Source organism: Staurois parvus, unplaced genomic scaffold, assembly GCF_062004578.1.
Source record: "Staurois parvus isolate SC_StPar_1 unplaced genomic scaffold, SC_StPar_1.0 ptg000668l, whole genome shotgun sequence".
NCBI lineage: Eukaryota > Metazoa > Chordata > Amphibia > Anura > Ranidae > Staurois > Staurois parvus.
Window position 1 is genome coordinate 8,233,986 of NW_028318464.1, and position 15,397 is coordinate 8,249,382.

Genomic DNA, 15,397 nt, shown 5'->3' on the forward strand with positions numbered 1-15,397 from the left:
TAATGTACTAGTATGCATTGCATACTAGCACATTATGACAGACTTACCTGAAAACAAAGCCTTCCAGTGGTGCACTGTCTCGGCTCCCCAGGGCTTCTATCTTCACCCAGTCTTCCTTCCGAGTTCGCAGGCTGTGGCTGTTCGACTGACCAAGCCACGATGACGTCACTCCCACACATGTGTGCAGGAGCCTTGGCCACAGCACAGCTCTCAGTGGATGGCATGCTTTCCATCGAGAGCGCAGTGTACAAGTGCCGGTGACATCACCGGTGCTGCTAAGGTAAATATTTCCTGAATGGTACACTTTCAGGAATTTACTGTACCTACAGGTAAGCCTTATTATAGGCTTACCTGTAGGTGCAAGAGAAAAAAAGACTTTACTACCACTTTAAAGCTAGGTTCACATCTGTGCGGGTGGTGCCGCTGTAGATCCGCGCGAAAATCCGTGCAGCCACACCACCCGCACAGAGGAATGAGGACCCACGGGTGGGTGCCATTAGTTCTAATGGCACGCAGCCCGCACTGGGAAACGCAACCGTACTGGGAACCGAGGTTCCCGTGCGGGCTGCATTTTCAGGAGAAGTGCAGGGACTTCTTCCCTACGTGTCACAGGACACGGGAGTCCATTCAAATGAATGGCCTCTCGTGCCAATGCAAAATGTGGCCCACACAGCCGCATATATGTGAACGAGGGCTCAGACAGGAAGTGGGTTACTGGCCGAATCACCAGGTGAAAACAAAAAGAAGTATGCCTAAAAGAAGAAAACTAATGCAGTCATCACATTGAAGGATTGGTAAAATGCAATAGATTACATTTATGTTTTTGAATTCAATACAGCTTTAATGTTAATTACACTTTTATTATGTATGTTTTTCCCATATTTGCAGGGTTTACTCCAAGTACACCTGTTAATGCCCAATCCCCAACACATACTGCTAGGTTAAGTCGATTCTCTCTAAATTGTCGGTAACATGCCAAAGTTTTACAAACAAAAAATAAATCGGTAAATAATTAACATACCAGGGAGTGGCCTATAGATGGAGCTGTTCTCATATGCTAAAGTGTTAAACATACAACAGTGGCACCAATAGTGTAGGAAGTTCTTTTACTTTGTAAGAGCAAATGAGGCAGATATTGGTGGACTGCCACTATAGGGACAATGCTGGTCTTTTGTGTAAGGCCAGGTTCACACCTGTTCGCTGGCCATTTATCATGATTTCTTATAGATCACGTTCACATCCATGCGTTTTTTGCGGGCGTGTTTTTTGGAAAGGGTCAGGGACTTCTTTTCCCGCAACAGTTTGCCTTTTTAGTCCAATACACTTCAATGGAACCACATATAAGTGATGCATTTTGTGTGCAGGTTTGCCGTGTTTTTGACGCATTTTTTACGTCTTTTTTATGTGTTTTGTGGTGTTAATTTGCCGAGCAACAAGTTAGCCAAAAAAATAAATAAAAGCGCAAAATGCATCAGAAACGCATCAAAACACATGTGCAAAACCACACTGCAGAAACAGATCAAATGCAAAAATAATAAATAGCTGCATAGGTGTGAACCTAGCCTAAAAGTAAGCCAGTGCTGAGAGAAGCATGGAGGCTGCCACTGATGCCCTCTACTGCTGAAACTACATCACCATGGAGTCTATCAGTCGGGACTGCGGCTAATGAGTTCTCCACTATGAAGAATATCATCAATTATGTTACTTCAAAAATAGTTTTGCTCAGGCAGGACTTGGTACACATTGGCCTAAAAACCATATACACAGCCAGCATTTGCAAGACTTTCAGCCAGCTCGTCAAAATGTATTGAATCCAATGAACACCATGCAGCTCCAGTTTGAGGATATTAAAAATGAATTTTAGTAGGACTGCTATCACTTTAATTACACAAGCTGCTAGCAGCATGTTCAGAACTACATGCCAACATCATGTTTAACCACTTCAATACCAAGCACTTTCACCCCCTTCCTGCCCAGGCTAATTTTCAAATTTCAGTGCTGTCACACTTTGATTCACAATTACTCAGTCATGCAACACTGCAACACATGCAACCAAATGAAAAACGTATGTTTTTTTTTTAGACAGAGCTTTCGTTTGGAGATATTTAATCACCACTAGGGTTTTTGTTTTTTGCTAAATAAATGAAGACCAAATATTTTGAGAAAAAAAAACATGTTTTTTTCTTAGTTTCTGTTATAAAAGTTTGCAAATAGGTATTTTTTGCTTCTTCACTGATGTGCACTGATGAGGCTGCACTGATGTGCACTGATGAGGCTGCACTGATGGGTACTGATGAGGCTGCATTGATGTGCAATGATGAGGCTGCACTGATGGTCACTGATAGGTAGAACTGATGGGCAATGTTAAACTGCACTGATGGGCACTATTAAGAGGCACTGATGGGCACTGATGGGGCTGCACTGCTAACCAGGGCATTGATCGTCAAGAAACTTATTGTCAGTGTAAATAATGTACTCATTGTGCCCCTTACAGATCAGCTCTCCTTTCCTCACATGCTGTCTGAGGTGAGGAAAGGAGAGCTGATAACCAGCAAACCTGTTTATATTTTGACAGCTGTGATTGGACACAGCTGATCATATAGTAAAGGGCAGCTGTGATTGGCCCTTTACCCCAATATGTGATCCAATCACACAGCAATCCAAATCACACAGCCATCACAGAGCGTGCCCCAGGGAGCACGCAGGAGTCGCACATGTGGGAGGATGTCCAGGGTCGTCCTCCTAGAACTGGAGAGCCATGCTGTAACCATTTATAGCGCAATCAGCATTCCCACTAAGATTTGTGCTTAAAGTGGTTATAAAGCCTAAACTTTTTTTACCTTAATGAATTTGTTGCATTAAGGTAAAAAATTTTTAGGTAGTAGTATGACCACAACCCCCCACCCCACATATACTTACCTGAGCCCTCATTCGATCCACTGCTGTGCCAGTCTTCATCTCTTTTCTCAATTTCTGGTCTCACAGGCTTTGCCAGTGGCTCCCGCTGCTGTCAATCAAAGCCAGTGACAAGGCAGTAGGGGGGCGGGCCCAAGTCTCACTATCAATGGGGCCAATTCACTAAGAGATAAATACCGCATACATTTTTGGGTAAAAATAACTCACGCAGTATTTATTATTATTATTATTATTACATCGAGTTTATATAGCGCCAAAGGGTTTGCTCAGCGCTGTACAATAGGGGGGACAATACATGGCACAGTACAACAAAAACAGACAGCGTACGAGGGGTAAGAGGGCCCTACTCTTTCAAGCTTACAATCTATTTATTTCAAAAGTAGTTAATCTACTAAAAATCATGCGTTATTTACAGAATGCGTTATATATGTATGTTTTGCGATATTTAGCACTTAAATTTTGCATTATTTTTGGAGTTGTTTTTTCGCAATTTTCTTTTGCAAGCTGGTATACAGCAATTATGTGAAACTATGAAAACATTCTAGTGTGCTTCCATTCAGAAAATGACCTCCCTCTGATGAAATGTTCCAATTTATTTTCATTCCTGAGCTCAGAGGAGAACATTTTCACATTGATACATTGTATACTTTTCACTTTCTGGCCAGTGCAGAGTTCCTCTAAGCCCTGGTTCACATATATGTTTTGCGTGGGCACGAGCTCCCATTCGTTTGAATGGACTCCCAAGCCCCATGACACGCAGGGAAGAAGTCCCTGCACTTCTGAAAACGCAGTCCACAGGGGAACCTTGGTTCCCAGTACGGTTGCATTTTCCAGGGCGGGCAGAGTGCCATTAGAACTAAAAAACGCAAATGTGAAAAAACGTGAGAAAACGCCGCTAAATGCGGCAAAACAACGCTAAACGCTAATGCAAAAATGCTAAAAAAACTCAAATTTTTAACGTGATTTTACACAGCTAACATTACCAGTGTTATCAAAACACCCAGTGTGCATGGAGCCTAACCGCAGCTAAATGCAGACAATGCATCCCTATGTCTCCATTCACACACTGCGTTTAGCAACATTTACATAACATATGGTTTTATGCGTTTAGGAAAAATAAAGTTGACAGTGTCCAGGAGCGATGTTCCGCAGCTATCTGTACATAGATGCAGGTAATCGCAGTACAAAGAAAAATAGGTAAACAGTTGCTATAAAAAAGGCAGCTAAACGCAGCCGCATGTAAATGCACGTAATCGCAGATAAACGCAATGTACAAACACAAGCGATCTCTGTGCCAGGAGTGTTGGAATTTCAAAATAAAAAAAATATGCATTTACAAACGGCAGAACAACCTCTCGTGTGAAAGAGGCCTAATTGTTATTTTGTACATTTCTAACATACCGCCAACAAACACCAGGTGATAAATAACGAATATGTGTGTTTTTTAATGAATTGACTTTGATGATTTATCTCATTTTTTTTTTTTTGCGGTATTTATCTCACTATTTTTTTATTTATTTTTAACAAATGTGCCTTATTTTATCGTACCGCATGTGGTAACATTTAGTGAATTGACCCCTAGGTCTAAAGATAGGCAGCAGGGCTCAGGAGCAAGCTTACACAAGGCAGGGGACCCGAGTAGAGGAGGTTTGGGGCCGCTCTGTGCAATTTCATTGCACAGAACAGGTAACTATATATCTGTCTGTATTATTTTTTTAATTGCCATTTAAATAGCCTTAACGTGTTACTAAACCCACACAGTCTGTATATGCAGGAAAGCATGCTTGTTATACTCACTGTGGAACCTAAGGGGTTAATCCTTTGCGCTGTGTAAAAAAGGCTGTTTGATCCTGACTTCTCTGCCCCTCCTCTTGTTCAAATGTCCACATTGTTAGGACAGACTGAACCCATAGCCCTTCTGCACATGCTCAGTTTAGTGTGTATTGCTAGAGAGGTGGGTTTTTTTTCTTTGGAAGAGTGCATGTGATCAGCACAGGGCCAATCGGCACTGTCCAGACAAGAGGTTAGGGGTTTTGTATCCTCCTAGAGCAGAAAGAAAACTCCTCCTACAAGCTTTAACCAGTGCTATGCTGAAGTCACAAGACTGCTCTAACCGCTGATAAGAAAAGTTATTTAGCAGTTTATATTTACTAAAGTAATTGCATTTTCATTTTATGTGTATTGTGGGAAACCAGATATACTGAATGCAAGGTTCTGGGTTTAGTAACACTTTAATATCCCCAATCCACATTTATTTTAAATTGGCCCACAATGCACATCCACAGATCAGTAAATGTACCTGTCTTTTTGTTGTCTTCAGAGTCAGATGCAATGTTTTGTGCCTTTATGTGCACTGTGGGCCAAAAATGAATGGCAATGCATTCCATAGTGCAAACACCTCATTTTGTTGTACCACACCTTAACACGTATCACACATGGTTAGACATGGGCAACATTGCATGTACAGAACTGTGAATGCAGCCCAAAAAGTTTGCTGTACACACTGCTGTTCAGAGCATTTACCAGTTGAAGACCTTTTGGCATTAGGCTTATCAGTGTATTTTTTACAATTTTTTTTATAGGTTACAGTACTACTTAAATCATAACTTTCAACTTTCTGAAATGATAACGAGGGACACAGTATGGCCAAGGATATGTCCCTGCCATGGCCCCCGTGACACGAACCATATAGATCTACGTATAATGCATAAAATGATTGGCTAAACCACACAAATGCTTCTTTAGTTTCTATTTTTCCTTTTACACTGGCTCTTCAAAATAACAAATGCAGTAATATACAGATTGGATAAAAAGATTAGTGCAGCATAACACTTTTGGTAGTAAAATAGTAAATTTTTTGTAGAGATGTACACATCAGAACAAAAAGAGGAACAACTGAGGCTGCACAAGCAACAGAGGGATCTCCAAAAAGGGACGGTCTCTTCAAATGAAAAAAAGTGCTGTGCTATTTCTGGGTTGCTTACACAAAGCTAATCTGTCTAACGCATTTCTTTTTTGGTTTTTACAAGAAAATTGTGTAATGTATAGCCAACCTTAGTGAGACACTGAAGGACACCACATCGCTGTTGCATAATTAAAATGACTGTGACTTTCTCATAAGTATTTTTATGCATTTATTGTGCTAGAGTTTTACACTCTTTACAAATCTGCTTATAGGCTTTTCTCACTGACTGGGGTCTGTAGTCTCAGAATGAATGACACTCTAAAACTGCCTTTCTCAACCTTTTCAGCGCAGAGGAACATTTGAAATAACTTTCCAGTCTCAGGGAACCCCCCAACGTTGTCAGGTGGAAACTTATCTGAGATGCAGAAATTGCTCAAGGAACCCCTAGCAACCTCTGGAGGAACCCTGGTTGAGGAACCCTGCTCTTCAAGATACAGGAGGCTGCATGGAGATGGAGGTGTCACAAGTGTTATGGGCAGAGGTCTGTGTCCCCAGGGAGATAGTTCAGGAGATACAGGAGTTTACCTGAGGCTGCATGGGGACACAAGTGTCACAGAGATGCTTCGTGGTTTGTGGCACCTGTTTCACTGGCATAATTCTGCCTAGTCTGATTTCTTCACAAGCACTCATTTCAAAGCGGTAATGAACCCCCAAAAATGTAATATATTGCAGCTTACCAATCATTAGAGTTGTAGCTGCAACAGTTTTCTTTCCTTTGGATTTTTTGTTCTTCTGATTTCATCTGGTGATCTGGCCAGTAACACCCCTCCTGTACTAGTGAGATACAACTTTGGAGGAATGAGCACAGGACACAGCAGCATTGTCAGTTTGGGAGGGATGGTAGTGTTAAATGTATTAACAGATTTGAATACAATAGCAAATTGAAGCTAACACTATATAATCAGTCACAGCAAACATGTTTTTCCTTTTGGGATAAAGGTTTTACATGAATAAATAAAAGCTGATCATTTTAATCACCCTTGTCAGTATTAAATGAATTTTTTGGGGGGAACGGTACATATAGCCAAAAATACAGTTCGGGAGCATCTAATAAAGAATAGGATTCATGATTCTGATTGCCAGAGTGTAACAGTTTTCTCCACAGCGAACAGCTTGGAGTACAGTTAGATTAAGAACCATGATATCTACCTGTACTATAGGAAGGTTACAAATATTCCCTTATTATGTCCAGAGGCATTAAAATAGTTTCCCGGAAGGCCCCTTTTTTAGGGAACATCCTTTCTCAGAGTTAGTTTTCTTCAAGGACAGCATACTTGGCTCCACTTTAAGGCAATTATAGATGAGGTGGGGACAAGTGTCCCTGTTGTCCCCACATTATTAGGAGCGATGATTTTACATCCATGGTTAGTGGCAAGACATAGGTATAAAATAAATTTTATTAATTGTAATACCCGGCATGTTGTCTATTTGATAACGTGTAACATTAGCTCCTTCCAATACAGTATGTGGGGAGAATTACCAAGAAGCTGCGGGATAGCCTTTATGATCATGGCTGCACATATAAATGATACAGAGAAGAACCATTCCACAAATGTGGCCAAGCAATTTAAAGGCTTGAGTGGGGAAAGTCCCTCAGCCTTGCAAATTCAAGGCATTGAAAAAATTATGGTTCCAAGGAGAGGGTGAGATACACTATATTGCCAAACGTATTGGGACACCCCTCCAAATGATTGGATTCAGGTGTTCCAATCACCTCCATGGCCACAGGTGTTTAAAATCAAGCACCTAGGCATGCAGACTGCTTCTACAAACATTTGTGAAAGAATGGGTCGCTCTCAGGAGCTCAGTGAATTCAAGCGTGGTACCGTGATAGGTTGCCACCTGTGCCATAAGTCCATCCATGAAATTTCCTTGCTACTAAATATTCCAAAGTCAACTGTTAGTGATGTTAAAACAAAGTGGAAGCAACTGGGAACAACAGCAACTCAGCCACGAAGTGGTAGGCCATGTAAAATGAGTCAGGTCAGCGCATGCTGAAGCGCACAGTGCGCAGAAGTGGTCAACTGTCTGCAGTCAATAGCTAAAGACCTCCAAACGTCATGTGGCCTTCAGATTAGCGCAACAACAGTGCATAGAGAGCTTCATGGAATGGGTTTCCATGGCTGAGCAGCTGCCTCCAAGCCTTACATCACCAAGTGCAATACAAAGTGTAGGATGAAATGGTATTAAAGCATGCCACCACTGGACTCTAAAGCAAGGGAGGCGTGTTCTCTGGAGTGACGGATCACAAGTCTCTGTCTGGCAATCCGATGGATATGTCTGGGTTTTACAGTTGCCAGGAGAGTGGTACTTTCCTGCCTGCATTGTGCCAAGTGTAAAGTTTGGTAGAGGGGGAATTATGGTATGGGGTTGTTTTTCAGGGGTTGAGCTTGCCCCTTAGTTCCAGTGAAGGGAACACTTGAGGCGTCGGCATACCAAGACATTTTGGACAATTTCATCCTCCCAACTTTGTTGGAACAGTTTGGGGATGGCCCCTCCCTGTTCCAACATGGCTGCGCACCAGTGCACAAAGCAAGGTCCATAAAGATATGGTTGAACGAGTTTGGAGGAATGTGACTGGCCTGCCCTGACCTCACCTCAATAGAACACCTTTGGGATGAATTAGAGCGGAGACTGCAGCCAGGCCTTCTCATCTGACATCAGTGCCTGACCTCACAAATGCACTTCTGGAAGAATGGTCAAACATTCCCATAGACACACTCCTAAACCTTGTGGACAGCCGTCCCAGAAGAGTTGAAGCCGTTATAGCTGCAAAGGGTGTGCCAACTCAATATTGAACCCTACAGACTAAGAGTGGGATGCCATTAACGTTCATGTGCGTGTAAAGGCAGGCGTGCTAATACTTTTGGCAATATAGTATATCTTTAGATTATTATGTAAAAGGGAAGTATTTTGCATATTTCATTTAGTGCTGGTTCACACTGATGCGGTGCGGAATTCACAGTGATTCTTGTGTGTCCTGCACTCCTTTCATGTGAACTGCTGTGGGTGTCAATGTTAAGTTAAGGACACTCCAAAATAGGTTGCAAAATGCAGTGTTATTGTCTGAATCACATCGCATAGGCATGAACATCCGATTCGATCCAATTCCCGTGCAGCAAAAAAGTTGCTTGCACCTTTTTTGTGCAGGTGTGGTGTGATTTGAGCAATACCAAATGATTGGGCTCAAATTGTGCTGCAAAGAATCACTTATGATTTGAACAGGAATGCGGCGTGATGCAGTTTCCCGAACCACATCAGTGTGAACCAGCACTTAAAGTGATACTAAAGGTTCAATTTTTATTTTCAAAAATATTAAACATGTTAGATTTACCTGCTCTGTGCCCTGATCCTCCTCTTCTGGGGTCCCCTGCCAGCGCTCCAGGCTCCTCCCTCCTTCGAGTAGCTGTCCCCCAGAAAACTGTTTGCTGGGGGGGTAACTTGTGTGGGCGTGATCTCAAGCCGCACCGTGTGCTTCTATTGACACACAGTGCAGCTCAGCCTCGCTCCCTGCTCCCTCATCACTGGATTTGATTAACACCAGCAGAGTCCAATGAGGAGGGAGAGACAGAACAGCACCACTGCTTTCATGCATAGCACTGGATTGAGAACAGGGGGAAGCTGTACCTAAAAGGTTTTTTACCCTTATGCAGAGAATGCATTAAGGTAGGAAAACCTTTAGCCTTTAAAACCACTTTAAAGACAAGGATCCTGAAATGCTTAAACCATGAATGGGATTTAGTCCATTATTATGAGTAGCCCAGCATAATTACATCCCGTTACACATCATTATGAGTAATTTAGTATTATTATATCCTGCTATGTATTGATTTCAACTTGGGCCTGGTGTACAGACTGCAAAGGATTTTCTATGTATGTTTCTAGTTTTTTCACAATTCTTTTTAATTGCACCTTCCACAATTTGTTTTGTTGTCCCTGAAGTATCTTACAAATACAGTGATTAGTGCAGTACTACACCATCAATAGTAAATCACAACAATGTAAATCACAAAAAAATGTGTAGACAAGTTCATTTATCTTCATTGCAGTGCTTCCATCCTTCTTCCCTTATATAATCACCAAGTGCTCCAAACCATAAAGGTGCAAAAAACTCCATCACCAGATGTCTGCTCACCTCCAGCAGTGTGACCTTACATAGTATTATGTTTGATCTAACTGTGCTTTTCATCCCAATGTGGACACTGAAGTTCAACTTGATGGACCCCAATTACCATTCACAGCTTCTCCGGAATTAAACTCCATCCATCACATCACCTCATGAATAAAGACTCCACATAGTGCGTAAACTTTAAAACATTTTAATAGCTCTATATCAAAATAAAATACGAACTAACATGTGAAGGGTGCCCAATCGCACTGAATATAATCAGCTTCTACATGCAGTATAGGCCCAAGATCTGCGAGCCTATGCAATGGATAGTCCGCAATGGTTACCGTGGTGTCACTCTGTGAGCACCGCTAGCTCCGTGGAGTGTCTTGACGTCATCCAAGGCCCCGCCCTGATGCGTTTTGTCACGTGACTTTCTCAAGGGGAACGTAATTGGACCACATGACACTATATTCTGTTAAATCGACTGCTGGTGCCATTTTGTTGTAGATCTGAAAAATCTAATCAATCCACGCCATATTACTGGGGTCTATGACTGAGGGACAATCAACCTACACCAAATAACTTCATTCCAGTATTCTAACCTCAATGAACAGTTATATTTATTTATTTATTTCAGGTACTTATACATATATATATATATATATATATACATATTTTATTTATTTATTTATTTCAGGTACTTATATAGCGCCGTCAATTTACGCAGCACTTTACATATATATTGTACATTCACATCAGTCCCTAACCCTCAAGGGGCGTACAATCTAAAGTCCCTAATTTACATTCATACATACAGATACTAGGGCCAATTTAGACAGGATCCAATTCACCTACCAGCATGTCTTTTGGAGTGTGGGAGGAAACCGGAGTACCCGGAGGAAACCCATGCAGGCACAGGGAGCACATGCAAACTCCAGGCAGGTGGTGCAGTGGTTGGGATTCAAACCAACGACCCTAGTACTGCCAGGCAGAGGGGTTTTCCCACTGTCTTGGAGGCTCTGAAGGAAGAAGAAGAAAGTACAAAAACTTCCTCCTTCCTCTTCAGAGCTCCAGTGATTCTTTCTTCTCTCCCCAATTCTCTACCTCTGGGCTGGAGAATCTGGGAGGGAGAATTGTCAAATAGATAGCCAGTGAAGGGCTGACATCCTTCCTTGATAAACTAGCCGTCTCTGTGTCTGTCCATTGCAGATTCTCTGTGTGCAGAGAAGATCAGCAGAGAACATGTCCTTTGCTGACCTTCTCTGTTTCATAAACCAGTAATGTACTGAAATCAGCAGCAATCCTCAGGATCACTGCTAATCTCAGTTACATAAACGGACACCTATATTTCTTACCAGTAACATGGCTAATGAGTTAATTCCTTATTCCTACTATTGTTTTTAACCCTACTGCAACTGTAACAGCGTCCACATTCATAAAAACCTTTTTCACAGAAAAAATAAAAACCTGATTTACAGGTTGGATCTACCATGTACCAATTTATTTCTTATTGTTGGGGATTTTTGTATACAAATCTAGGGACATCAGAAAGAATTGACTTTGAGTCCTGTTTTACACTGATGCGGTGCAGAATTCTCAGCGTTTTCTGTGGGAATTCCGCACCACATCTGAATCACACCCCGTTCATGTGAACCGCTGCAGGTGTGTATGTTAGGTTAACAACACCTTGAAAGCGGTCCGCAAAATGGTGTGCGATGTGCAGAATCAGATCGCAAAGGTGTGAATACCCATGCAATCCGAATCTAGGGTGGACCCAATAATGGGTCCTGCACCTTTTTGGTGCGGGTGTAGTGTAATTAGTAATCCAATCGCACCGCACACAAATCGCATGTGATTTGCACAGGAATGCGGTGCGGTTCCTGTGCGAATCACATGCGATATACCACACCGCATATGTATGAACCCAGGCTAAATGTTTATCTTGTTTTAGGATGGGCAGGTAGTTCCTAATAATATTCTCCACTTGTTTAAATTGAACATTATAATCTAAAATTACCAGTACCCCTCATTCAGTTCTATCCACCTGTTTAACTGTATCCTTCAACAATTCATCTCTATCAATACCCCTGACTTTCTCCCGTTCTGTCTCTACAAACTCTTCTTTATAACCATTCTCCTCCTCCCTGAATTCTAATTGCTTCCTGTCCGCCATATAGCAGAAATACTGCTACAGGGCGGCATGGGTGTGCAAAATCACACACACACACACACACATATATATATATATATATATATGTGTGTGTGTGATTTTGCACACCCATGCTGCCCTGTAGCAGTATATATATTATATATAATATATATATGTGTGTGATTTTGCATTTCCATTTGCAGTTGCAGCTGTCAATCACTGGGTCCCGGCCGGTAATTACTCGCCGGTGCCCGGTGATTTCAGAAGATCTCTGATGGGGAGGAGGACTGTTTTGTTTACTAACAGTCTTCCTCCCTGTCAGCTCGAGCACACTGCTGTGGATGCCTATGCACAGCACAACTATCCAGAGCAGTGTGATTACAGTGAAGCACACTAACATGGCCCCCTAGTAGAACACTCCCAGCACACAGTTAACCTTTGATTGCCTCTCATGCTAACCCCTTCCTACCCAGTGCCATTAGTACAGTGTCAGTGTTTTTTTTAGCACTGATCACTGTATTGGTGTCACTGGGGATGTCAGTGACACCAAGTCAGTTCCCCTCAGTGTCATAATGTGCAATTGTCAGTCAAAGTAACGCAGCGCCGTAACGCAAAAAATGGCCTGGTCAGGAAGGGGGGTGAATCCTCAGGAGGACAAGTGGTTAATATACATGTTTGTTTTCATTTGCTGTATTACTTTGGAAAAACATTGTAACAAGTTTAGTGCTATCATTTGTTTAAGTAGACTTTTTGTTTTGGGGAGAGATCCCTGCTCTGTGGTAATTAATTCCATCTGTGTACATACCGATGTGTGTGTATTATGGGTGGGTTGCTCAGGTGGAGAGACAGGTACGATTAAGAGCTACGCATACCATTGCGTCTTCCTTTTCCCCACTCCCCTCATTTTATATGTTTGCATAAAATAAAAATGGACTTTAATTGGATCTGAAGTGTGCAGCTATCTGGAATGCCTTGAAAGGCACCTGAAACAGAGCTGGGCTAACACCTTTTGCTCCCAAATAGTGTTGGATGTTTTCTGCATCATTAAAGCTCTTTGTGTGCCTTGATAAGTATGCTCTGGAGCAGCTTCTTTTGGTTCATGCTCTTGAGTGATGTTCCAGGGTAGCCATTGAAGGGTTGCCCTGGTTGCATGTGAACCGCCTAGCCAGAGTCAGTCAAATGAGAGTCTTATTTTCTTTTACTAATCTGTATTAATAAGCAACAAAGTCCCAACTCTTCTAGGATGTATCCCTTTGAATAGAGGTGCTCAGTTCATATTGGACTTATAAAATGACACATTTTGTTCCAGGGTCATGGGTGACAAAAGATTTTCTGGGTTCACTGGGTGACACAGTAGTGCATAGGGGTCACAAAGTCACTAGAGCCACAGAAGCATTGGAATCTCTGCAGACACTGGGGTTGCTGGAGACACAGGAGCACACAGAGGTCACTAAGTCACTGGAGGCACATGAGTGCTGGGGATACTGGAGACACAAAATTGCACAGGGTTCACAACATCCTCTTCCCTTTAGTGATTTGTTGGAATTAGGTAGATGGCACAATTGTAAGGATGATGTGGTGGAAATTAATATGGATTGGGCTTGGAAAAGAGTTCTTGGCAATGTTTACAATGAGCTGGAACAGCAAAGATAATTTGGAGACAGCCAAAGGGAGATGCTTGTCTGGCAAGACTTTGGTGAGGCTTGTGGATTGACAGGGTGAGAAGGCCCAGAATGCCCTTCTCCAAGTATAATGGACGGAGTCTACTGGATATTGCATAATACTTTAAAGTATCTATTTTCTACACAATAAATGCAAAGGTCTTGGAAACAATGTTAGGCTCTTTCTTCATGGTAAAGTTGTGAGTGAGCCAGTTGTATAGGATGCTCTTGGAAAGCCAAAGCAGAGGGCATAGGCGGTTCAAAGTGGAGCAGGAAAGTAGGTGCAAACGGAAAGAAAACGTCTTCCACAGGTGAGATCTCTCTTTAATACACTTCCTACCAGACGTTGGCCATGAAGGCTTCGTTAGTCCAGATAAGTTCAGTTACAGAGTTGGAATATCATTTTGTCCTACAGTGAGCAAACCTTGGTGGAGGTGTAGGAGGACACTTGCTGCAAAAGAGGCTCAGGCAGGCTCATCACTGAGTCTAAATAAAGAGAGCCAGAAAAGCAGCAATGTTATTGGACATAGTACTGTCTTTTTCCGAGTCAAGATGCCAAGGCCAAGGCTTCCCATGACAGGGGTAAGTTACATAGGCTGGTTTGGCTCAGTCCCTAGGAAAGTTCTGTGACTGTTGCTTGACTATTGCACTGGTTTATGAACTCACAGCAACCCTTGGGATCCCTGAAAAAAGAGTGTAGGTGGCAGGAAGTGAAGCATGGAAGTCACAGACAAGACAGATTGTGTCACTGGAGAGGCCTGTGATGGGACCAAAGGTTTGATAGCTGGAGTGAGGAAGGCCTGTATTTGACCAAGGTGAGTCAAGAGTGTGTGGGTATGTTGAATCAGCTTGACCTAATTGGCTTCCTGGGCATCAAGTCTTTGCTTGCTAGGATATACTTGTTAGGATTAGCAGGTGACTGTGGTACATTAGAGGATTTCATGGTACAAGCAAACTTTCATGGACAGGGTTATGTATCCACAGGTGGAGAAACAGTTCAGGAGTCACTGGCGTATACCTGAGGCTGTATAGAGAAGGTATCACAGAGGAGCTCAGGGCACATTAGAGTCAAAGGACATGGGATGCACTGGGGTCAAAGGTGACATAGGATGATTTGGAGACAGTGGAAGTTACAGGGTAGTCTGGGGTCATGGGTAGTGCAGGGTGTCTGGGGTTACTGCATTACACACAGGAGTTACAGAGTCACTGAAGGAGCATTAGTGCTGGGGTCATTGGAGACACAGATGTTCAATGAGGTCACAGAGTCACTGGGGGCACAGGGGACATTGAAACTCTAGAGGCACCGGAGTGCAGGGATCACTGCAACAGAAGGCTAAGCTTGGATATAGGGATGTGTTACTTGAACATCGATGTCTCCTGACTGGCCACGACATCCTGTGTGAAATTGGAAGTGACTGCAATCACGTGCCAGAGAGGAGACCCTGTAAGAGAATCCCCGCAAGGAGAATCACGATCGGGAACGCGCATGATAAAAGAGATCCAGTTGAAGAATTGCCGGTTGTGCGCAGGCACGCAGGAATGCGTGATCTTGCACATGCACGCACACGTGCACACGCACGGCGAAGATTGGCGCT